The sequence below is a fragment of the Carlito syrichta genome, unplaced genomic scaffold (genome assembly GCF_000164805.1).
Source record: "Carlito syrichta isolate Samal-C Ts95f unplaced genomic scaffold, Tarsius_syrichta-2.0.1 Scaffold304792, whole genome shotgun sequence".
In the NCBI taxonomy this organism is placed as follows: Eukaryota; Metazoa; Chordata; class Mammalia; order Primates; family Tarsiidae; genus Carlito; species Carlito syrichta.
Genome location: NW_007248888.1, coordinates 211,449 through 238,645, shown reverse-complemented (window position 1 = coordinate 238,645; position 27,197 = coordinate 211,449).

Below are 27,197 nucleotides of genomic sequence, written 5' to 3'. Positions count from 1 at the left end.
GGGTGAGATCAGGAGAAAGATACCGTTGAAAAAACAGTGTTACCCACAGTTCCCAAGCAGAGGGGCCACGCCACACCATGCAGGGCTCCATGGGGAGCACTAGGGTTAGTCAGCAGGCAGAGAGTAAGGAGGAAACACAGTCAAGGGTCTTTCTTGTTGTGTCTGCAGGAAGAAAGAGGAAGGATCGGGTAAGCAGCTTAGGATAATTACTTTGTATCATTCCAATGGGCCCTGAGCTCTAGGTGCTGTCCCAAGTTGTCTGTACCTGGCCCTGGGGTCAATAGGATAGGGGAATAGTGGCTCAGGGTGTAAGAACCCTGTGAAGGTCTTATAAAGACAGTGGTTGAGGAGTATAGGCTGTGGATTGGCTGGTTGCCCCATGAAAAGTGTACTTGCAGACAAGCCCTTTACTATCCTCTAGGAATTAGCCCTGAAAGGAGCAGACTCCTCAGGATCAGCAAAGCCACTGACGTCAAAACATTAGCAAATAAAAAGGCATGATTCAGAGCTAGAGCTTAAAACGAGAAAGAGCAATATGGCAACTGTGAGAAGGGTCACAGCTTCATGAAGATGCTGGGAAAACTTTCCCAATATTCCATCTCTTAATTGAGGCAGCAACAGTCCAGGATATTAAGTCCTTGAGTCAAGAAAAGAAAAATATAGATGTCGGTAAAAGTTGACTGTACTTGCTAACCTCTAGAGGAATGACAAGATTTGCTCCCCTGATTTTATTCCTCCCTGAAATTGATCAGAAACTGAGAGGGTTTCAAGGACAGACCTGAGGTACTACTACACACTGAAGGAGGAGCCGCTGGTGAGAGCACATGAACAGGACTCATGACCTGGGACAGGCACTCTCTTGACAAGGGGCTCTTTGTCAGATGGCTTTGAAATCCCTCCAGCCCTTCTCTCCTATGCAGCTTAGGGTGAGGGAAGGGGTAGAAATCTACAACTCTGGGTGATTTATTTACCTCCCAGGAGATCTAGAGAGGTCAGCTGAGGACCATTCTTTTTTTAGGGTTTACAGAAAATTGTTCTTTCTGTAAGTTCGATCAGGTGACCACACGGGCCAGTCTCTACTTGGTGTCATACTCCAGGAAACATAGCAAACCTCAGGGGTTTGTTAGTGAAGAATGAGACCCAATGCCTAAACTTTTTGTTCATATCTTACAAAGTCTTAGGTTTTATTTAACTTCATGCTCACTTATGTGGAAGAAGAAAGTGTCAGCGATCTTCTGGCTTATCAAAGAAAACTTACAACATTAGCACCTTTCAGAAAACAGAGATATGAAATTAAACATTATTCTATAACCAGGACAACTAATTATTCAGTAAGACAATCATTAAGAATCACAGAAATGTCTTCACAAGTCTTCTGTTTTTGGCGGTACCACCAGCAATGAGTTTTATGATACAGAATAGTATGAAGAGCCAGGCTCAGTGGCTCAGCCTGTAATCCCACGCCTTTGGCAGGCTGAGGTGAGTGGATTGCCTGAGCCCGCGGGTTCGAGACCCGCCTGGGCAGCAAGACCTCATCTCTACAATAAATAAAAAAAAAAAAAAATCAGCCGGGCGTGGAAGCGCATGCCTGTAGTTTCGGCTACTCAGAAGGCTGAGGCGGAAGGATCGCCGGAGCCCAGCAGGTCGAGGCTGCGGTGGCCGGGAGCGGCCACTGCACTCCAGTCTGGGCGACAGAGTGAGACCAACTCAAACAAAAAAAAAGAATAGTATGAAGAAAATTAGGAACTTTTCCCCTTGCTTGAGATTGTTTTTATCAGCAGTTGAAACGTTGCAGTTTCAAGGCTAAGCAATAGAACTTCATTTTTTTAGCACCTAGGGAAACAGAATAGACTGAGAATCTGAGGACTTACAATTTGGAAAGGAGAAGGGTAGCATAGGAGGGGTAACAAATGAGTTATAGGCCATGAGATGTTTTTCATCTATGTACTTAAAAGCAATTCCAATTTTGACTGATGTTCTCAGATAACATCACAGAGCATGCAGTTCCAAACCATGGCAACGTGCCTTAAAATCCTCTTTCCCTTCCCTCCTTTCTCAGTCTTTCTTATACACCTTGTGGATCAAAGCTCCTCTCTACATTTCATTTCCAGCCTGCGCCAAGATCAGTCCAAGTCACTCTCAACTCCTTTGTCTCCCCGTCCCTACTCCTGGATCTGTCTTTTTTCTCACTGGATATTAACTTCCTAGATGTTCCAGCCCAGGAATTGAGCTGACAAATGTAAGAAAGAGAGGAAGGAGGGAAGGTCAAGGATTCCTCTCTAGTTCACAGTCAAGAAGACAGGGAAGATGCTGTTAACCTCATAATTTAATATTTTTTGATGTTTCTTTTCATTAACGTGGCACTACTGAAAGGACATAACATGAACTTAATATACCCAATGAGGAGCAATTTTAGCATTGCCTAAATCTCATGTTTTTCTATCAATTCACTTAATTTACCCTCTAATCACTAGCCAAGGACAGTACCGGTTTCTCAGAGGTAGCTATTGATAATTGCTTTTCAACCCCCTCTCCAGCTTGTTCTGTACTAATTTGCTTTTCCATTTCAAGTATTTGCCTCCACCCATAAGACCCAAGTAACCTAATCAACCCTTTGTGACTTTCATGAAACAGACAGACCCTGCCACCATGGCAGCAATCATGTGACTAACCTACCCATCTGCCTGCTGTCCATCACCTGACATCAGCACCTGTGCTTACCTGTTCCCTTCCCTGTTCCCTTCATGATGACGTGGAGCAGACCACCACTCAATCACCTCAACAAACTTCCCCCATCAAAGGGAAGGATTAAAAGTATTTATCTGAAGCAGTCAGTAGCCATTGCTTTACTAGACTCTAATGTGACCATGTGCTCTTTGAGCTGTGGCCACTGCCATGTTTCCTAAGCTCTGGTCCCCTCTCCAACCTTGAAGAGGTGAATCCCCTCTTTAATTTACTCTATCTAATTTACTTTCTAAATAAACTATATCTTCTAATCTAACCTATGTGCAATTCTTTGCATCTTTCACATGGCACCGGATCACACAACCCCACCCTGGCAAGTCTAACCTAACAATTTGGAAGCCCCTCGGGGATATATTTTAACCTAACAAATACCTTAGGGGCATAGATTTGGGGGTAGGTCTTGAAAAAAAACGGTACACAAAACCCATGTGGCATGGTTTTAGTCCAGACGCCTAGTCTTTTGGTGTGATGGGGGCTGGTGCTGGGAGGGGGAAGAGGAAAACTGTCAGTTTCTAAGGAGGCATTTTCAAATTCACTGCCTCTCCACAGAAATTCTGAGTTCCTTCTCTCTAGTGAGACTCACTTTGATTCCCCAGTTTCTCAAATCCAATCAAGTATCTGATGTGTTGGTAAATCCCATTGACTTCACTTTAGAACATCCCCAGAGTCCAACCATTTCTTGACACTTTCATTGCCACCACTCTAGTCCAAGCCACTGCCAACTCCCACTTGCAATATTGCAGTAGCAGACGTTTGTCGGAATCCTACTGCTGCAGGGACAAATAACCACAAACTGAGGTGCTTAAAGCAACACAAATTTATGATCTTACAACTCTGGAAGTCAAAAGTCTGAAATGGCCCTCACCAGGCTAACACCAAGGTGTCAGCAGGGCTGCGTTCCTTCTAGAGACCCTAGGGGGAAATCTGCTTCCTTGCCTTGTCAAGTGCTTATTGTGATTGCACTGGTTCCACCTGGATAATCCAGGATTTTTCTTCACTGCCGCTGGCTGATTAGCAACCATGATTAGTTACCATCTGTAACTTTAATTCCCCCTTGTCATGTAAAATAACATTTGCACAGGTTCCAGGAATTAGGCTGTAGCTATCTTTGTGACCTGTTATGCTGCTCACCTCACCTTCTAGCTCACTCTGGGCTTCCACTCATGCCTCCTTCAGTCTCTTCACACAGCAGCCCATTTGATTCTCTTAAACCATGTGTCATGTCACCTTACTCTGCTCAGAACTCTCCTGTGGCTCCCACTTCATAGTCCTGACACCCCTCAATACCACTCAGATCCTTATCTGCTCTATTGATATATTTGCTAATATTGAATACTAGTGTCATTCCTGGCACCTACCCTACTGCATTATGGGAAATAAGATTGCATTCTATTTGCTAACGCTTTCTTTAGAATGTCTCCGTCTATATTCAGAAGTGAACTTGGTCGTTTGCTTTCTGTGTTATCTTTTGTCTTACTTTGTAGAACAGATTGGAGGCTTTGTATCTGCTGTAGCTAAGAGAAATTTAAATAGCATGCAAGTGATTTGTTCTTTAAGAGCTTGAAAAAACTCCATGCCTTAAAAAAATGTTTTTAATGTAACTGAGCCTTAAATTAAACCTAACAAACATTAGGTAGTAAGGTGAAGAAGTATCATAGAGCAAGTTTTTAAAAAATATGTGTAGTTTGTTGCCATTTTCCAGAATCTTTTCTTTTTTCTTTTTTTTTTTTTTGAGTTGGAGTCTCTCTCTGTCGCCCAGACTGGAGTGCAGTGGCCGCTCCCGGCCACCGCAGCCTCGACCTGCTGGGCTCTGGCGATCCTTCCGCCTCAGCCTTCCAAGTAGCCGGAATTACAGGCGCGCGCTACCACGCCCAGCTGATTTTTTGATTTATTGTAGAGATGAGGTCTCGCTGCCCAGGCGGGTACTTACTAATCCAAATTGAATACAAAAATTTTGATTAAAATACTCTTTCCTAACCTTTCCAAGTCCTACTTTAGAGTCTAACTCCTGAAGTATTCACACTACTGGGGTTTCAAGTTAGCTTGGTGTCCAAATGCCCCATCCTGTTAACCAGATAGCTGATCCAGTGCACAGGTGGCCTATCACCCTGGTTAGACTAAATGAACTAGCTTATGAGAAGGTCTCCGATCTCTTTCTGGGACTCTGAATTAGCTAGAAAACACACTGCCAGTCCTTTCTATCCATGGATTCCCCCACATGTACCCTCTGATGAGCCGGAATGAAAATAAAAATAGAATTACCCACAATCCTTTCCACATATGTTAAGACTGGTACTCTCTAGCCAGAAGGAAGACATTTCCACTTTAGCCTAACAAAGAGATCAACTATTGTCCTTAAACACACTCCCTTTTTTATTTTAGTTAAAACCTAACTTAGAGTGTGCATACTGTTTTCTTCCTCAGTATCACCTCAACCAATTTTTATAAACTACCTCTACATGAAAGCCCTTCAGAAACCACTGTCAGAAAGAACCTGAGTTCATTACAAGAGGGAATCTCACATCAAATATGTAAACATGAGTTCAGAATGGAGATTGGAAGTTCACCCTATGTCTTAGAGCAAGACTTTGCTGCCCTTAGAGCTGATGGGAGCAAGTCTGGAACCCTTGGCTGCCAAGTAATCTGATGGTCTTTGCCTATCAGCTAAACCACACAATTGCTATCAGTACTGGGCTTCCTTTGTGTTCCAGATGCCCCAAGATCAAGAAGACATGGTTACAGATGTTGGTTTCTCATATACTCCCAGTGTTTGCCACAGAGGGTGGGGGATTTCTAACACAGTGTGAAGAAAAATATTCCAGTCCACCTTGCAACTAACTCTGCCTTCAGCACAGCAGCCTCAGCAGTATATCAACCACACGATAAGATGGGAGGTCAACAGGATGCTACCACCTGTACGGACAGGACTGCATGAACATTCACAGCAATGACCAGTGGCAAATTCCTACTTTTCTTTTAACTTCTCAAGTCAATCGGAGAAGTACTACCTTGATAAAGTGAAGCGAACTAACCAAAAGCCACACAAGATCATTGGCTCCATTAGATTACAGTGGAAACCTGTGTAAGACATGAAAGACATGACCCTTGGCCTCAGGCGACCTGCAGTGGGGTTGGACAAACAAGAAAAGCACAACAGGAGATTATCCACAAATGTATCTGGCATACCATATGCCTGGCACATGGTGTGGATGTGAAAAGCTTTAGCTATCAGTATTATTGTGGTTGTTATTGTTGATATAAGGCTACTGTTAGAAACATGAGAACAATGTTGAGAAACACACCCACATCATCACTGTTTATATCATCACTATCCATCTTCCTTCTAGCCCTGGGAGAGGGTGCCTAGGAGTCTTGACAAGTGAGCTAGTGATGGCAAGTGGCTCCAGGGACAGCATCCGGGATAGGTGTCTACTCTTGGCTGCCCAGGAGCATAGAGTCAGAAGGGGATTCCATTGAAGATGGCTGACGCGAGGCAGCTAGAGTGTGTTTCTCCTATAGAGTAAATCAAGATAGAGTTTCCTCAGCACCTAGAGAGGAACAAGACCAGCAGCGTGCCCCCACGACTTTTCAAAGAAGCGATAATAACCACAGAGTGCAAAGAAGAAAAAAATCCATTGACCTGAGTTGAACTAGCCAAACTCTTGCCTGCATTCCCACCGTCCACTAGCAGCCCCGAGGCACAGTGGAGAAAGTAGGGCATTCAGGAGTTCTGTGCCCCTGCTGCAGACTTAAAGGGTCTCCTGAGCCTTGCAGGACTCCAGTCCCTCACAGGAAACTGTCTTACCCCCAGCCATGCTCTGCCAAGGCCCAAGTAGAATGGTGTAGGAAAAAAGAAAGATTTGAAAAGCATCAGCTTTAATTTTCCAGCAACTCAACCTTGTGGATGACTCAGCTGCTTTCTAGCTGGCCTAGGAGGGAACAGCCTCCAGGGACAAACTCTGAAGCTACAGATAGTTCTTGGCTGGGGCTGGCTGCTATGGAAATACAGAGGCCCTAAAGCCAGCTGCACTTTGATATTCACAGGGCAAACTGCCTGAGGCCAAGGTGGGAAGTTGAGTGGAATGCTTGCCATAGTAGCCTTGCTCCCTGTGTAAATTCTTCTGTGCTTGCCCTGCACAATAGCATTATTCCAGAGGCCTGGGACTCCCTCCTAATCTCCAATGGGGTAGCCAAGAGTGCACTCAAGCTCCTTCCCCCCATGCCTGCATTCTCCTCAAAGGCTCAAAACAGACAGAGAACTTGGGTAATCCCAGAGCCTCACCCTCTGCTCTTTGGAGCAAAACATGTCAAGGAGCAAGCCCACAGCCACCATCGCAGCTGACTTTCTCCCACAAGCGCCATCTCTGGGCTGGAGGTCAACATTACAGCCCACCACATCAGATATACTATCTCAGCTTTGGAAAAGACCTGATCCCAAATCCCAGCTAACACCACTTTCCAAGCCACTCCAGCCACTCAGGTTGCCATGAGCCAGTGCAGGTACTCAGCACAGGACCTCCACATATGGCAACGAGAAAATCACCATGCCAAAGCTATATATAACCAAGGGAACCCTAAAGTGTCCACATCAGCCCCCTGCCAGCCTCAAATAAGAAGATATTGTCCAGCCAAATGAGAAGGAACCAGAAAAATAATTTTGGCCATATGAAAAAAAGAGTTCTCCAACATTCCCAAAATACCACACTAACTCTTCAGCAATGAACCCTTAACCAACTCTTCAGCAATGAACCCTTAACAGAGAATTCAAAAGGCTGATTATAAAATGGATCAATGAAATTCAGGAGAAAATTAAAAACATAAAGATATTTTTAGAAGATTCAGGACACGAATGAAAAATTCTCCAAAAAATAGACACCTTAAAAAAAAAAAAACAACAAGCTGAAATTCTGGGAATGAAAGAATCACTTAGGGAAGTACAAAATACAGTGTAAAGTTTTAACAGTAGACTAGAACAAAAAGAAGAAAGGATCTCAGAACTTGAAAACAAGACTTTTTAATTAACCCAATCAGACAATAATAAAGAAAAAAAGTCAAGAAAATGGAGCAAAGTCTCCAAGAAATGTGGTATTATGCAGAACTTCCACCTAAGAATCATAAGTGTTCCTGAGGAAGAAGAGAAAGCAACGGTTTGGAAAACCTATTTGAGGGAATAGTGGAGGCAAATTTACCTGGCCTTGCCAAAGACCTAAATAACCAGATACAAGATGCCTAAAGAACTCCCAGAAGATTCATTGCAAAAAGGTTATCCCAAGGCCTATGATCATCTGATTATGCAAAGTTAATGTGAAGGAAAGAATTTGGAGACCAGTGAGATAAAAGCATCAAATAACTCACAAAGGTAAACCTCTCAGACGAATGGAAGACTTCTCAGAAGAAACCCTACAAGCCAGAAGGGATTGGGGACCCATCTTCAATCTCCTCAAATAGAGTAACAATCAGCCAAGGATTCTGTATTCTGCAAAATGAAGTTTCATAAATGAAGTAGTTTCCCAGATAAACCAACACTGAGGGGATTTGTTACCACTAGACTGGCTCCACAGGAAATACTCAAAGGAATTCTAAATTTTGACTGAACAAAAGGTCAAAATACACCAGTAGAAAAACACTGGAAACCATAAAGCTCACAAGCCTTATGGAACACCAAAACAGTTTAAAAAATAAATAAATAAAACAACCAGAGAACAACCAGTATGATGAATGGAATTATGCCTAACATATCATTATTAATTCTGAATGTAAACAGTCTCAATACCCCACTAAAAAGATATAGACTGGTTGAACGTATTTTTAAAAATCTGCTGCCTTCAAGAGATCCACTTAACTCACAAAGACTCCTATAGACTCAAGGCAAAGGGGTGGGGAAAATATTCCATGCATATAGAAACGAAAAACGAGTAGGAGTAGCCATGCTCATATTACATAAAACAGACTTTAAATTAACAACAGTAAAAAAAAAAGACAAAGATGGTTATTATATAATGACAAAGGGATCAATTCAATGAGAAGACTAACGACTTTTAATAAATATGCACCTAACATCAGAGCCCCCAGCTTTATAAAACAAATTCTATTAGACCTCAAAAAGGAGACAGCAGTACAATAATAGTGGGCGTCTTCAACACTTCACTGATAATAGACAGATCATCAAAGTAGAATATTAGCAAAGAAACATTAGAGTTAAACTAGACTATAGAGCAAATGGAACTAACAGATAGCTACAGACCATTCTATCCCAAAACTACAGAATATGCATTGTTCTCATCAGTACATGGAATATTCTCCCAGACAGGTCATATGATAGACCACAAATCAAGTCTCAGTAAATTTTAAAAAGTTGAAATCATATCAAGCACCTTATCAGACTACAATGTAATAAAACTAGAAATTAACTCTAAGAAGAACTCGCAAAACCAAACAAAAGCATGAAAGTTAAACAATCTGCTCCTGAATGATCCTTGGATCAATGATGAAATCAATATGTAAATTTAAAAATTTCTCAAAACAAATGTCAATAATGAAACAAGTTATCAAAACCTCCAGGATATAACCCGAAGTTGTGCTCAGAAAATTTATAGAGCTTAAGACCCACGTTAATAGGATTGAAAGATCTCATATTGACAGCCTAACATTGCATCTCAAGGAACATGAGCAAGCCAAACCCAAACCTAGCAAAATAAAATAAGGATCAGAGCAGAAGTAAATGAAATTGAAATTTAAAAAATACAAAGGATCAATGAAATAAAAAGTTGGTTTCTTGAAAAGATAAACAAAATTGATAGCCCACTAGTTAGATTAAGAAACAAAGAGAGAAGATTCAAATTAGCTCAATCAGAAATGAAAATGGAGATATTACAACTGATAGGACGGAAAGGCAAAAGATCATCCAAAACAATTTTGAACACCTCTATGCAAAAAAAAAACTAGGCAATCTAGAGGAAATGGACAAATTCTTGTAAAGATGTAACTCCAACCTTGAATCAGGAAGAAACAGAAAACTTGAACAGACCAATAATGAGTAGTGAGATTGAAACAGTAATTAGAAGTCTCCCAACAAAAAAAAGTCCAGGACCTGATGGACTCATAACTGAATTCTTCCAGACTTTCAAAGAAGAACTTGTACCAATTTTACTGAATCTATGCCACAAGATTGAAAAGGAGGAAATCCTCCCTAACTCATTCAATGAAACTAGTTATCACTCTAATACCAAAGCCAGGAAAAGACATGACAACAACAACAAAAAACTACAGACCAATATTGCTATGACCATTGACATGAAAATCCTCAACAAATTATTAACAATCTGAATTCAGCAACACCTTAAAAAAATACATATCACTCCCAAGTGGGTTTTATCCCAGGAATGCAAGGGTGGTTTAATATACACAAGTCAATAAATGTGATCCAGTACATAAAAAGAATGAATAACAAAAATCATATGATCATTTCAATAGTCACAGAAAAAGCATTTGATAAAAACCCAGCATTCCTTCATGATTAAAAAACCCTCAGCAAAATAAGCATACAAGGAACATTTCTCAAAAGAACATAAGCTATATACAACAAACCCATAGCTGATGTCATCCTGAATGGAGAAAAGTTGAATGCATTCCCTCTCAGAACTGGAACAAAGCAAAGATGCCCACTTTTCAACATAACACTGGAAGTCCTAGCCAGAGCAATCAGGCAAAAAAATAAAAATAAAAATAAAAATCATCCAGATTGGAAAAGAAGAAATCAAACTATCTCTGTATACTCCTAAAGACTCCTCCAAAAGATTCCTGGACTTGATAAATGAATTTGGTAAAATTTCAGGATACAAAAGCAACACACAAATTGGTAGTACTGCTATATACCAATAGTGACTAAGCTAAGAATCAAATCAAGAACTCAATTCAATTTACAATAGCAGCCAAAAAGCTATGAATATATTTAACCAGAGAGGTGAAAGATCTTTACAAGGAGAACTACAAAACTCTAATGAAATTGTAGAGGACACAAACAAATAAGAAAATATCCCATGCTCATGAATTGGAGAAATCAACATAAAATGACCATATTATCCAAGGTAATCCACAGATTCAATGCAATTCTTATCAAACTATCTCATTTTTCACAGAATTAGAAAAAAAATTCTAAAATTCATATAGAACCCAAAAAAAGTCAGAATAGACAAAGCAATCCTACGCAAAAAGAACAAAGCTAGAGACATCGGATTGCCCACTTCAAATTATACTACAAGGCTGTAGTAACCAAAACAGCATGGCACTGGTACAAGAGCAGACACATGGACCAATGAAACAAAATAGAGAATTCAGAAATAAACTTAAATACCTACAAGCAACTGTTCTTCAACAAAGCAGACAAAAACATACATTGGGGAAAGGACACTTTAATCAACAAATGGTGCTGAGAAAATTGGGTCGCTACATGCAGAAAAATAAAGTTTGATCCCTATCTTTTCCCATATACAAAAATTAACTCAATATGGATTAAAGACTTAAATGTCAGACCTAAAACCATAAAAATCCCAGAAGAAAACCTAGGAAAAACTTTTCCAAGCATCAGCCTAGGCAAAGAATTTATGGCTAAAACCCCAAAAGCAAATACAACGAAAACAATAATAAATAAGTGGGACTTAATTAAACTGAAAAGCTTCTGCACAGCAAAAGAAATGATCAACAGAGCAAACAGGCAATCTATAAAATGAGAGAAGATATTCTCAAACTGTATATCTGACAAAGGACTAATATTCAGAATCTACAAAGAACTCAAACAAATCAGCAAGACAAAAGCAAATAACCCCATTAAAAAGTGTCCAAACAACATGAACAGATATCTCTCAAAAGAAGATATATAAATGGTTTACGAACATATGAAAAAATGCTCAACATCACTCATTGTCATAGAAATGAAAATTAAAACTACAGTGAGATTCCACCTTACACCAGTCAGGACGGCTATTATTAAAATTTTTAAATACAATAAATGCTGGCATGGATGTGGAGAAAAGGGAACGTTTATACACTGTTGGTGGGAGTGCAAATTAGTACAACCTCTATGGAAAGCAGTATGGAGATTTTTCAAACAACTAAAAGTAGATCTACCATTTGATCCAGCAATCCCACTACCAGGTAGCTACCCCAATGGAACAGAAGTGGTTACATAACAAAGACACCTGCACCTGCATGTTCATCGCAGCACAATTCACAGTTGCAAAGATGTGGAATCAATTTAAATGCCCATCAACTGATCAGTGGACACTGAAAATGTGGCATATATATGCTATGGATACTATTCCAAGATCAAAAAGAATGAGATAGTGTCTTTTACAGTAACTTGGATGGAACTGGAGAATGTCATCCTAAGTGAATTAACACAGGAACAGAAAACCAGACACCACATGAGTGGAAGCCAAACTAAGGATCTGCAAAGTCATAGAGAATGGTATAATGGACATTGACTGGAGACTCGAATGGGGAAGAGGGAAAGGGTGGAAGGGTGAAAAATCACCTATTTGGTACAATGTGTGCAGGTGGAGATAGTGGGTACACTTAAAACCCAAAGGAAAAGTATTTGTATCCCCAAAACTATTGAAACAAAATAACAAAAGAATCAGAAGGGAAAGACCAAGCCAGAGCCCGAAGATATGCCAAGCGTTCCAGGGGAGCCAGGGCCAAAAGTCAAACGCTGCTGGTTAAATGGGAAAGGAAGCAGTGGCTCAGGAGCCAGGTAAAGCCCTGAGGAGAAGAGAGGCCAATCTGGAGCCAATCAAGGAGGATCCTGGCAAATTGTCCAAAACAGTGCTAAGACAGTAGCTAAAGTTCACCTTTACAGGCCACTGGACATAGCCATGTTTATTCTTCAGAAAGCTGAAGGGTCAGGGCCCATAAACAAAGGTTCTCAAAGAGGGGTCCTGAGGTCCAGCAGCATTGCCATCACCTGGGAACTTATTAGAAATGCAGAGTCTTTCCGAGCAGCCAACAGATACATGAAGAAATGTTCAACCTCACTAATCATCAAGGAGATGCAAATCAAAACCACACTGAGATACCACCTAACTCCAGTCAGAATGGCAATTATCAATAACTCAAAAAGTAACAGTTGCTGGAGAGGGTGTGGCGAAAAGGGAACACTTCTACACTCTTGGTGGGAGTGCAAACTAGTGCAACCTCTGTGGAAAACAGTGTGGCGATTCCTAAAAGCTCTAAATATTGACCTCCCATATGACCCCGCAATCCCCCTTCTGGGAATATACCCTGAAGAACTCAAATCACTCTATAGAAAAGATACCTGCACACATATGTTTATCACAGCATTGTTCACAATAGCAAGAACCTGGAAGCAACCATGCTGCCCATCAAAAGAGGACTGGATTAAAAAAATGTGGTACATATACACGATGGAATACTACACAGCCATAAAAAAGAACAAAATCATGAATTTCGCAGCAACCTGGATGGAACTAGAGTCTATAATACTGAGTGACCTCACACAGAAACAAAGATCTGAGTACCACATGTTCTCACTCATATAGTGGACCTTGAACATCCAACGTAATACTACAAGAAAATGACTGACAGTGGTGGGAACTATGGGGGGTAGGGGAAGGGAGTTGGGATTAACAGGAGTAAATATCTGTCTAGGGACAGAGAGACACCTCTTATCAACAAGGGTGCCTGAACGAAGCATATTTGTTTACCTAACCCTTAACTGTACCCCACAATATCATAATAAAAAATATTGATTTAAATAAATAAATAATAAAGTTTTAATAAAATAAGATAAAAATTAAAAAAAAAGAAATGCAGCAACTTGGATGGAATTGGAGAATATCATCCTAAGTGAACTCCCAGAATCTGCAATAAGGAACTGCAGTAAGGCAAGCTCTATAAATTAGCATTTCTCTACTTTATCTATATAATATAAATCACTGGGGCAAGTTGAAAAATACCCATGCCCAGGACCCACCCTAGATCAATTAAGTCACAAACCTTTGAGGGATGAGGCCATGGAGCATTTGGTCTTTAAACTCCCTTGGTGATTCTAATGGTGGAAACCACTAGCTCTAAACACCTTCCTAAGGAGAAATCCTGTTATAAATTAAGGGTATTAATATGTCATCATTGTTACCCATGCTGGAAACAGTGGAAAGACCACATGTTCCAATTTTATCAGCTCTTTTCTTCGGGGTCCATGTAGCCTTAAATGAGACGGCTTATTGGAAGGACTTTTAACAACATTATCTGATTGTAGTCAGCGAGGCTTTCTCCTTGTCCTGCTGAACAGATTATTCCTCGAGTGTCAAAGTAGAAACTATAATCCTTTGAAGTGAGGAAAAGCAAGCTTTCCAAAGACCTGTGATCACGACAACCCAAATGAAGCCAATGGTATACATCATCCCAGGATGGCCTGCTAAAGACCAGCGCTTTTTAACAGAGATGAAAAGTAGCTCAGAAGTCAATACCGGTTCATTGTGTTCTTTGTGATGGAAGATCTGCTTACTAATTTCATTGGGAGTTTAAATCTTTGTTGTCTACTCTTCATTTCAATCTATTTTTTTGTTTTGTTTTGCTTTTTCCTTCTCTACTGAATTTCAATAAGCAGAGGACAGGACCTTGCGATGCCCTCTCTGTTTCTTCCTCCTTTTTTCTTTTGCAACCTTGTTCCGTTCCTCCTGTTTCCCCCCTCCTCCAGGATCTAAGAAATGTTGTGTATATGAAATGTAAATTATGCATCTTTGAGATTGTGACTTGCTTGTGTTAAGAACACTTATGGCTACCTCCAGCCATAATAACCATTATAATTAGATGCAATTATTTGCTAAGTGTGCTTACAAATTTACCAGAGAGACTAGATTAATTGCTGTTCATAATATCTTAAAGCCTCCCATCATGTTAAGAGGCCACTTAATTCCTTCCTTCTCCTAAACTAATTAATCCACAAGCACCATGCGTTTAATTGTCTCTGAAAAATCATCAAGCTGGTCCAGTCTTTGCTAAGGTCAGCCTGAGTGGCGCAGTTATGCCAAGCCCCCTGGGGGAAGCAGCACCCACCCAGATCCCTCTATATAGAGCTGCCTTCCCTAGGTCTTCCTGCTGCCTCTTTGTCAGCAGACCTCCTCTCCTTGTAATAATGTCTTCTAGCATTTTCTCTGCTCTTTTTGGTTGATAAAAGATGTGGAAGCAGAAATAATCTCCACTCCTGCGAAGCCTCTCTTTTAATGCTTCGCCTCAACTTCGATGGAAGGAGGGATCGGAGGCAGGAAACTGTCATGTCTGCCGTCTTAAATCCTGTGCTGTGTGCAATCAGACAACAGTGTGTGGATGTGTGCAGTTAGAAGGCAGTGTGTGGATTTCTGCCAAGGCCGCTGCCCCTTCCTTACACCACCCGCTTTAGATTCATGTACACCCACAGCTCTCCTCCCACCAGCACCTTCTCACCTTCTCCAGTGTTGTCTTCTCAGTGTTGTCAGCAGCCCCACACTGTGAGAAGCACATACATTTTGGTTCACAAAGCGTCTGCCCATCTCATTTTTACCTGGGAACAATTCGGTGACTTGACGATGTAGGAGGTACCTTCTACCTTACAAATGCAGAAATGAGGCTGGGGGAGTTATAGCAACTTGCCCCAGGCAAAACCCAGACTCCAGCTTCCCGACTGCACACACGCAGCCACTTGAGGGGAACCACATGGCATTTTGGGACACTTTAAAGGTTTCTGGGAAAACCTCCTGAGGTTTGGTGCACACTGACCCACCATTCTCGACGTTGAAAATTCTAAATTAGAGACAGTTCATCGGGTTGGGGCATTGGGTCTGAGTTAAGATGCACAGCCCTTGGAAGCAGTAGCATTCGGCTTCCATCAAACACATAGTATCTTGATGAAGCTTTATGCTCAGTATGCTCTCTACAAGTGGAGGCTGGAGGCCTAGGGAAAATGTCAGTTTTGTTGAGGAACAGGAAAGAAACGGTGGAGTGAAGCAGGACGTCCCCCAGAACTGGGGCACTGAGAACACGCAGGGCTCTGGAGTGAGGGTTAAGAACATGGACAGAGACGAGAGAAAGGGAAGGCAGACCACATCAACTCCAGACCTCACAATTTAGAATCAGGGTAGCCCCCATTCCCTAGGTACCACCTGACCTGAAATCCTCTCTCTGTCGGGTCTGAAAGGCCACGGACACAGCCCACCCCCCAAAGAGGGACAGGCAAAACAACCAAGCAGGAGCCCCAAATTTGCCCCGCCTCCAGATTCTGCCCCCCTCTGCCCAACACTGACTGCCTAACACAGCAGAAACCTTGAATCTGTGTGTTCGAGGTAAGGAGCTAAGCAACAAGCCATTTCATTGTCGTTAGGCTCATTGGCAAATCTTGAACTCTTGGAAGATTGGAATCCAGTCTTAGCTTCTATGTCATCTTATGTCTCATTCCCCAGATTCAACCATGAACTCACTTGAAGAAAAAGCTGTTTCTCTTTCCTTTGTTTTCTTCTCATCTCCCCACCCAGCACAGATTTCCACCCTCAGAGTTAATAAGGCCACCTTTATGTGTGTAAAAAATGAAAGAAAACTTCATTAAATATAAGAAAGAAATGTTGGGTGTGAGATTCATGCCCTCCACTACGATTTAGCCAATACTCCGTGCGACTGTGCACCTGTTCATTGCTGCCATAATCTGATACTCCAGTGTTCCTCTGTCTCTACTTCTTTCCATAAAACATCTTTTTCTCTTTCTCTTTTCTTTTTTGGGGGGATGGGGGAGGACAAGATCTCACTCTGTTGCCAAGTGATGTGACCATACCTCACTGCAACCTTGAACTGCTGGGCTCCAGAGATCCTCCTTTCTCAGCCTCCTTAATTGCTGGGATTACAGGCATGCATCATCACACGGGGCACACTTTTTAACTTTTTGTAGAGATGGTGTCTTGCTGTGTTGCCTGGGCTTGCCACAAACTTCTGGCTCCAAACAGTCCTCCTGCCTTAGCCTCCCAAAGTGCTGGGATTACAGATTTGAGCCACCACACCTGTCCCATATCACACCTTTTCTTACGGCTCCCAGTGTCCCTTAGGTGTTTTCTCCAGGTAGCTCCTCACTGTACTATCCCCATGTGCTGTCTTCTATCTACCGCCCCAGCTTATCTAACTCCTTTACTAACTCCTCAGGCCCAACTAAAGCAGAGGCTCCATTTTCTAAATTCTTACCGCTTTTATAGTCTGAGCCATGGGATTTAGCCCTTCAATCATTGGTGTGCTGTATCATCTTCAATTATGCATGTTCCATGAAAGCAAGGTAAACTGCTTATCCTCACATTGTGCTCTTCCAACCCATTTGAACCAGCCCACCAGCAGGGAACAGAAAAGATGCCCAATGAATAGCATTCATTCATTTTCATGCACTGGGTTTACAGATGAGAAGACAGTAAAGCACCACGAAGTATTTCTCAAAGGTTGGGACTCAAATCACCTATATCACATTCTCCTGGAAGGGGGTAGATTAGAACCTGCTAAATTCAGATCCATAGGCCTTGCCTCGAGCTCATCAGAATCTTTGAGGAGGCATCAGGATCCGCATTTTAACAGCTACTTATGCATCCCAGCCTGAGAGCTACTGGAATGGTGGTTCAGAGCCTGTGCCTTGAGGCCCCACTGGGTTTGACTTTCAGCCAATTCCTTTACTTCCCTGTATGTTTATCATCAATAAAGATATCCCACCTCAAAGGCTAACTGAAGAAAAGTACTGAGCACAGGGTTTGACATAGAGGAAGTACTCAATAAATAATACTTGAGGCTTTTGAAGAGGAAAGTACTTCTTCACAACCCTTGCAGTTTCCTTCCAAGTTGAGAGAGCTCTATTAGCATAACCTCACCATCTCTCCACCACTTCACCCCCTCTGCCACAGGGAAAGTGGTGTCATACCTCACTGACCAATTTGGGAAGAAAAATTCTCACATGCTTGGCTTCTTTTTCCTCTTAGAAATGGAACTGCCTCTGAAGAGGGCAGATATTCCACTGTTCCTCCAGAGGCCAACTCCGATCTATAAGAGAGTGAGGTGGGGTTAAGGAGAGAAGGAAGAAGACTATGCAACTCTGATCCACCCTGATTCACACTTCCCAGGCCCAGCTTGGTTGTGACTGGGTGAGTTATTGCTCCTAACTCCAGGGTTCAGTAGTAGGACGCTGTAGTGGCATGGCCCCATTACTGTCACTGCCGGTGGCCCGTTGGGGAGTTTGTGCCTCCCACCCCTTCCATTCTGGCGTTTTGAGGTTTAGAGGTCCAGATTCCAGAAAGGGACCATTCCCATCACCAGATGTAGCAAACACCTCTAACATTCAACAACTCTACGTTATGGCTGCTTCCCAGGCATTTGGGGCATTTGTGCCAAGGAACTTGGCAAGAAGTGAAGTCACCATCTTGGCAGAGGGAATTGACCCTGGCCAGCAGAAGGAGGGAGGGCTGCTGAACCCAGTGGAGATATGAAGAAATCTGGCACCCAAATGATCCATTTGGCACTTCTCCGATCGATTTTGATGGTAAATGGACATGTTCAGCAACCATGGTCTGAGGAAGGTGTGGTGTCCAGGGGCTGGAGTCAACAGGGATGAAGATCTGAGTCACACCACCTGGCAAGCCTGCTAGACCAGCAGAGGCATTTGTTAAGGTTGAGGGAGACAACGAAAGTCAGTTGCAGTCTCAAGACCAGCTGCTGAAATAAGAGCTCCAGTTTGTCCCACCAACCTTTTTCTTATATCCCTCTGCCCAGGAAAGAGGCCCACAGGAATGCTGGAAATTGTATGAAGAAGGAGATCCATGCAGTGGATGCTCTCATGAGCCACCAGGAACCACTTTGGGGACTGAAGGACTTGCTCTCCTTCTACTGAGAGTGCTGCTAGCCAACAGCTCTCAGAAACTAGTCCTCTCTGGGAATTGCCCTTGGCCAAAGATGGCTGCCTCTCAAGGCCATGCCCCTTTTTCAGAAGCAGCCTGAACCCAATGACTGGCCTGTATAGAAGTATGAAGTTTATTCAAGAGAATGATTGTGCAACATGGTAACTATTGTTAATAACAATGTATTGGGTTCTTAAAAATTGCTGAGAGTAGATTTTGTGTTCTCACCACAAAAAATGATATGTATGTGAGATAATGCCTATGTTAATTAGCTCAATTCTGTCATTCTACAATGAATATATATTTCAAAGCACCATATATACAACCTTTCCTTGTCAGTGAAAAAAATAAAACTGTGAGAGTTGCAAAATTTTTAAAAAGGAAATAACTAATTTGGGAGGGGTCAGAGAGAAAGAGGGATTGCCACAAAGTCTCACCTTCCAAAGTACAATATGAAAAGATAATATGTCAAACTAAAATATCAGTAGATATTAATATTAACATTTCTTTTTAGTTAGTTAATAAGTTGTTTTAAAAGCCCGAAGAATTATACGTGGTTGCCTCTTAGTAGCTGGCAATTTTTACAGGGGTCATAGCCAGGGCCTTTTGTTTGTAGTAACCTTCGTAGAGCAACTGAGAGTTTATCATGTTGTATAACTTTAACAAAAATTAAAAGGGTCCAGCATGCTCCATGGAGTCGACTGAGGCTTTTAATACGACTAGACAACTGCTGGACTTTTCCCTCTGCCAACTCTGATTCCATTCCATCCCCTCCTAGGGGTGGAGATCCCCAAAGAACTCCCTAATAAACTTCTGCAAGCTAAATTCCAGCTCAGATTTTGCTTCCCACCAACCTGCAACAGAAACCCATTTGGCTCCCATAGTAAGCAACCTCCTCCATCTAGCCCTTATTCGTAACTACGATGATATTTGGCCTACATCTTCCTTACTCTTGGTCTTATTTCTGTTTCGGAATCTGGACAGGGAATGGGGACTATTTCTTGGACTACTTCAAAATCCCACGGGGCCTGAGCCATGGCTCACACTTGTATTCCCAACACTTTAGGAGGCTGAGGTGGGAGGATTGTTTGAGTCCAGGAGTTCAAGACCAGCCTGGACAACATCTTGAAACTTTATCTCTACCAAGAAAAAAAAAAAATAGCCAGGCATGGTGGCACGTACCTGTAGTCCCAGCTACTGGGGAAGCTAAGATGGGAGGATCGAGCCAAACAGGGTGGCATGTGCCTGTAGTCCCAGCTACTGGAGAGGTTGAGATGGGAGAATCGCTTAAGCCCAGGAGGCGAGGCTGCAGTGAACTCTGATCATGGCCACTGCACTCCAGCCTGAGTGACAGGGCAAGACCCTGTCTTTAAAAAAAAATCGCTTTTCAGGGGCGCGCACGTGGTGAGTATGGCCAGACAAAACCTCGGATGCCCAGCCTTGGCCTGGACTTCACTTCGACCCTGAGCATTTGAACATTTTTTCACTGAGTCTCAGACCCACAGCTTCCCGCAGGTCCATCATGAACCAGCTACAGATCTTGAAACTAAGTCAAGGACCTGATGGGTGACCAGAAGCAAGTGTAAAAATAGTAAATGTAGCCGATATTGCTAAAATGAGCCAAGCAATAACGATGGAAACCAAAGTGAAAGTAGTTGAGGCAGTGGAGCAAGATGAAAAGATCGTTCAACCCTCAGCACATTTCTAAACAAGGACCGGATCATGGAACATGTGAGGTCTGCCGTGCTCACAATATCGAAAATATTGAAGCCAAGCTCGGTGGCTCAGCCTGTAATCCCGCACCTTGGTAGGCTGAGGTGAGTGGATTGCCTGAGCCTGAGGGTTCGAGACTCGCCTGGGCAACTTGGTAAGACCTCATCTCTACAATAAATTAAAAATTAGCTGGGCATGGTAGCGCGCGCCTGTAATTCCGGCTACTCGGAAGGCTGAGGCGGAAGGATCACTGGAGCCCAGTGGGTCGAGGCTGCAGTGGCCAGGAGCGGCCACTGCGCTCCAGTCTGGGTGACAGAGTGAGACTCCAACTCAAAAAAAAGAAAAGAAAAGAAAAGAAAATATTAAAGAAGTGTGGAAAAGTGTTGGAGGAGATGGAGAAACTTCTCTTTGTGGATGCAGGGTCAGCATCAAGTCCTGCTCAGGTTAATGCTGATTCAAAAGGGTACATCACAGGACCTGAACATAGAATGGTATACAAAAGTTGTTGCAGCTGTAAAAGAACTGCTACCCAGACATCACTGAGTCCTTTCTCAAAAGGGTAGATACAGTCAAATTCAGCAAGGAACCAGAACCTGTGCTGTCAGCCTCAGTGAGTGAAATTGCACCTCCTGTTGCTGATGACCCTTCAGCTCTACTTTCTCCTTCCTCTAGTCAGAAACTCTTCTTCTTGCCTGTTCACTCGATGCCAGCTGTAACACGGTACTATACTGTAAGATGAAAAAAGTTTGCTTGGCTGGGTGTGTTGGCTCACACTTGTAATCCCAGCACTTTTGGAAGTTGAGGTAAGAGGATTGCTGGAACTCAGGAGTTTGAGACCAGCCTAGGCAACATAGCGAGACCTTATTGCTATTAAAAAATAATAAGAATATATTTTTTAAAAATCCCCGTGGCCATTGGTCACTGGTATTAAGTAATTTAGGAAAGGCCAGTGCATAGAGGCAGCCAGGGCATAAGCAGTGTCACTATCATGTAGGTCATCATTTATGGCACAAGAACCTTGCCAAGAGCCCAGGGGCCAGGGAAGCCGGGGACAGACACAACCACAGCAAGAGGGAATTTAATTCCAGGCTTTAGCCCTCATAAGCAGCCTCACTGCAGAGTCCCTTTCAGCAAAGGATCAGACCAAGAGTCACTTAACAATAATGAGGAACCGGGTTTTAAAATGCACCTGATAACCTCATCATTCTGGCCAGGCCTCAGCAGTGGGGTCCAGTGAAGAGAACGTGGGCTTTGTCCCAGTGAGAGTGACCAATGTTTGACTGGCAGTTTCCCTATCACTATCAGCATGACCCTGAGCAAGCCACTTAACTTCTCTGAGCCTACTGTCTTCGTCTGTAAAACAGAGTAAGAGGAACCTTGCAGAGTTGGTAGGAGGATTAAATGCGATAATGTATGTTAAGGCCCTAGCATAGAACCTGGCTTTCAATAACTCATAGCATTAGTATTTTTCACATAAAGAGTTTTTAAGCTTCTCAACATGATAAGTTATGACTGGTTTCTCCTGGCCAATTCATTTACCTCCCACTGTGCCATTTCTAAATAGGGAGACTGTTTACACTTGGGCAGAACAAGATGTAGGTGTTTGGGCAGCTATATAGGGCAGGGAGCCATCTAATGAGCATGGCTTATTTTTACCCACCACTTTTGCATTTTAGACATTGCTATTTTGATACAGGTCAGCCCTTCCAGTAAAATGTTGCTCCCGCTCACCTGCAGTGGGTGATTTATATAACTCCACTTGGCCTCAAAGGACAGAAAAGCAATCGACTCCAAATGGAGAGCGGTATTAAAGTCCAACTAAAGACTGTGTGCAAATGGGAGCCCAGAAAGTCAGGGCTGGGAATTGGCAGAGATGGTGACATGGCCAGGACGAGAATCTCTGCTGGGACAGTGCCACCCTAGAAATGAGGTCTCCAGTTCAGTTGCAATTCTTGGGTTACTGGCCATTACCCCTGAGTCCATTGCAGGAAAGCAATGCCAGTAATTCGGGGAAATGTTTTTCTCTGAAAGGAGGAGATGCTGGAAGAAAATGTGAACAGGGTTAGATAAATCAATGTTTAAGGCTGCCATCAGGGAAAACCCACACCCTTACCCATGTCTTTGGCATGATACCCTCAGGCTTCTGTTGGCAACAGAATCTCTAGCTGAAGAATCTAGGCTGCCCCAGTGTGTCCCCACTTCCCTGGGCTCCAGCTTGGGAAAAACTAGGAAATGGGCCTGGCCAAGAGATGAAACAAGAGAATCAGGGAGCATCGTCAGGAGCTCAGACACTCAGCCCCTCCTGAGAGGCTGCTTGGTGAGTGTGCAGGGTCTAAGAGCCAGACCTGACTGGTGTCCAGGAGGACGACAAGCCCACCCAGTGAGTGACATCCTGTCAGCTTCCCTGGCCTGTTCTCCTCCCAAGCACACAACCACCAAGTATGCACCTGGACAAACCCAGGAAGCAGGAGAATTTTGACTCTGTGTGCCCCAACTTTCTCCTCACCATTTTATCATCTTTCCACCTTCCACCCCAGAAACTGCTCTGAGGACAAAAACCTGGAGCGCGTTTTTCTTCCCTGAAATCTCCTCCCCCTGAATGGTTTCTTGATCAATGTTCATCTGATTGCAATATGGAAGATTTTGGGCTGTGTCCATGGCACTCCGACATCAAGAGTGAATGACGGAGGGACTCAGGTGCTCCAGAGGGCACTGGTGACCCCAGTTCTCCTGAAATAACAGCCCTGGCCACCCACACCAGAGACTGCCACCACTCCCCACACCCCCTCCCCACCCTCCACCCCAGCAGCCCTTTCCTCTCTAACGCCATCAGCGTATGCCTCAGAGAGAACACTTGGGCAAATCTATAACAATAATGCTGCCATCAATTGAGCAGTGTGAAGCTAAGAGCTTTACATCCATTGCTTTATTTAATCCTCACAATACCCCTATGAAAGTCAGTATTATTGTTTTTCCATTTTACAGATAAGGAAATGAAGACTTGGAGAGGACAAGTAACTTGCCTGAGTCACATAGCTAATAAGTGGCAGAGCCAAGATTCAACTTCAGTTCCAGCTGACTGCAGGGCCCAGGCTCTTCACTGCCTTAACTCTTGGGTAGCCACGGATGCTCCTCAAGTAGTGGGGGGCCAAGTACATATTTCAACTCGCATGCCTCTTCCTCCAGAAAGCTCTTCCTGATCACCTTTCCTACTCCCTGCTGGTTTAGGAGACTCTCCCATCTGCTCCAGGCCCAATCTTGGTCACAGCTCATTGTTCCATTTGGTTATGTGTGTGCTTCTTGTATGCTCGTATGCTTCTTGAGAGCAGGGGCTGTGTCTTATTTGGTTTTTATGTTCTTGTCCCCCTGACCTGGCACACAGGGTAGTGCTAATGCTTGAGACTTTTAGGCTTTATCAAAGACAAGTCTGCTTTAGGCAATCCAGTTAAGTTTTATCAATTAGGACGTGATCTGGGCACCTGGTTCGATTCAAACCACTTAACATTTTTTCAAGATTAAGGTCTGCACAGGCCAAAGCCCGTCTCCTCTGTCTTGTCTGGAACCTGAACTCTCAACATGGAGGATGCAGCTGTGAGTTAACTGAAGAGAGCACTCAGGTCCTAAATCTCTTTCTCATCTCCTCTGACAGCCCAAGCTTGGTTCCTTTCAATTATAAGCATGAAAAATAGCATTTAAACTAGTAAACCCTCATCCCAATGTAGTCCTAAATTATTCAAAACCAGAGTGATAATCCTTTAAATAAAATCATGGATTTGCCTCTCTTTACCACCACATCCTTACGTTTAAAAATGAGAATCCCTGGTCCACTTACCAGGGGAGAGAGGGCCAGCTACAAGTTCAAACTTCACCTGCATGCAGCCTACTTATGTTGCAAACCCTCACTTGTACCCTACAACTCTAAAATAAAAATAAAGTTAAATAATTTTTAAAATAAATAAAAATGAGTATCAATATCACCACCAACAGAGACTATTTTTAAGAATATTAATAGACTCCAATAAAACTAGCTAAATATAAGATTCCTGTGTCAACAGGGAATAGAGGCATCTCCTGGACACCAAGGTAAAAATCCAGAATTTCTAAAATTCATTCCAGTTGATAATTTAACCCAGACCCATGTGTTGGTACCTTGTCTAAAAGTCTCAAGCGTTAGCACTACCATGTGTGCCAGGTCAGGAGGACAAGAATATAAAAACCAAATAAGACACAGCCCCTGCTCTCAAGAAGCATACAGGCTTACAAGAAGCACACACATAAACAAATGGAACAATGAGCTGTGAGCAAGATTTGGCCTGGAGCAGATGGGAGAGTCTTCTAAACCAGCTGGGAGGAGGAAAGGTGATCAGGAAGAGCTGATGATTTCATCCAGGTGCTGTTCAGAACACGGGTTCTGGAGCCAGACTCGCTGGCTGGTCCCCAGGCTACTGGTCCTGTGAGGTCTTCTCTGACCTCAGTTTTTTTATCTGAAAATATGGAGAATGTGTTGGTACCTTGCCTGTAGGATTATTGTGAGGGTTTAGTAAAATAATCTGAGTGAGGTACTTTGCATGGGGCCACTATAGAAATGCTTACGTTTAATTAAAACCATCCATTTTTTTAAAAAATCATTTCTGTGTGTTATGAAACTATTCCAAAGAGATCTGGCCCCTTAAAAAAAGTAAGCCCTGCCAGCAGAAAGTCAATCTTGCTGTCAGAAACTATGTCTGACAAGTCTTACAGAAGTCAAGAGATGTGTGAATAAGTTCACCTGTGTGAGGATGAAAACGATGGGGTCTGTAGATTCTCCCATTTTGTCTGGGGCTGTTTTCTCTCACTGGGTACTGGACGGAAGAATGGGTTCATTTTCTGCACCGTCATCTTCCTTGTGCCCAATGCTCCTGGCTTCGGACCTTGCTTACTGTCCTGGTTCTTGGTCCCCAAGGTGCCCTCCAGGCCTGGTGCATGGCCCGGTGGTCCCAGCTATGACCAGAATTCTTTTCTGACCAAACAGATCTTGTGGTCTTGGGCAATGTCCCTCTCAGCTCAACCTATCCCTGAACTGGCCCCTCCTATCTGAGGGGCCACGGTCCTCTTATCTGGGCTGTGTTGGAGGGGAGCCCACCTGAGCCTGGACTGGAAAACAGCAGAACCGGGGTGGTAAATACCAAGTTCTTGGTCCCTGGTTTGCCCAGGACCAACCAGTTTGAACACTGAAAGTCCCAGGCACACTGGAAAGGTTGACCACCCTAGGAGGATCCTATCAGAGGAGAGGAGTAGCACAACAGTGCTAACCTCAAATCTTTCAACTATGCTGTAATAACCCTTTTGATGTGTTCAAATGCCTTCAGAGAAAACAGCACTGGTCACCAGCCTCTTGCTGTGTAAGAGCTTTGATGTACTTAAGGATCATTTTTATTTCATCTTTTCATTTTCTCCCAGGTTGAATAATACTAGTCCCTTCCAGCTGTGCTCTCATGCCATAATCCCTGGTCACTATCCTCTGACCCCTCCCCATGATGGTCCTTGGCTTTGCAGTTTAGAACCAAGGAAGGATGGAAGGCTCCAGGGGTTTGGCTCCTCCTCTGGGTGGAATTCTCACCTTTGGAATCCAGGAGGGAGCATGGCCTGTGAGGACAGAGCCCGTGAGGGTCTAACCTGGTCTAGTCTGAACTTGAGTGTCTATAGCATCCGGTTTAACCCTGGACTTTTGGAAGGGAATGGCAAGGTAAGATGTAAGGCAGGAAAACGTCTGATTCAGGGTAAAACCGAGTCAGAGTGGTGGGACTTTCTCCAGGGCGCCTCTTCTTTTGTGCCACCCTGTCTCTCTGGGGCTCTTTGAAGCAGCCACCTATGAGGACAGCAGCATGGTCTGCATGTCATCAGAGTCCAGCTCCAGTCACACCTTCCCCAGGAGGCCTCCCCAGCTCTCCTGCCTTCCTTGTCAGCCTCTCCTAAAGACTGCTGGTGCTGCCAGAGGTTTTGCTACAAAATTTTTCACCTAATTGCTATCTTGTTTTTTCCTCAATTGTTTCATGTTAACTCTCTTTCCCCAATGATATTTCAAGACAAGAACAAAAAGCTGTCTCACTAGCTTATTCACTTGTTTTTTAAGTCTTCACAGCACCTATCAAGGTGTCAGAGAGCTAAAAAGTACTCAGTAAATACCATCAGAGAATGTGATGAATGAATTCTGAACACACCATCCCTCAGCACAACACCTTGCACGTCATAGCTCAACGTGTGTGTGTTGAATGAACAAATTAATGAATGAACACTCCTCTGTCTCCTACCTATCCACATTCCTTGTTCACCAACCTGGTCTTCTGAACAAAATAAACATGTAAAAAGATGGACTGAGACAAAAATATAATAGAGTAGGACAAAGTGCTTGGTATTCAAATAATTGCTCTACTTCTTACAGGAAAATCCTGGCTTTTTATCCTCTCATTCGTTGGCAGTGGGAGCTGGATAGGTATTTGAAAAACAGGGGCCCATCCTCTAGGATTTTTACTTGTGTTTCCCTTAAAAAAAAAATAAAAAGAACAAAAACAAAAAAACCTGCTTCTTCAATAGCTGTAAAGCAAGCCACAGGGTGACCAAATTTAATATGAAAAAAGCAAGCCGGGCTCGGTGGCTCAGCCTGTAATTTCGCGCCTTTGGGAGGCTGAGGTGAGTGGATTGCCTGAGCCCGCGGGTTCGAGATCCGCCTGGGCAGCGAGACCTCATCTCTACGATAAATCAAAAAATCAGCCGGGCGTGGTAGCGCATGCCTGTAATTCCAGCTACTTGGAAGGCTGAGGCGGAAGGATCGCCGGAGCCCAGCAGGTTGAGGCT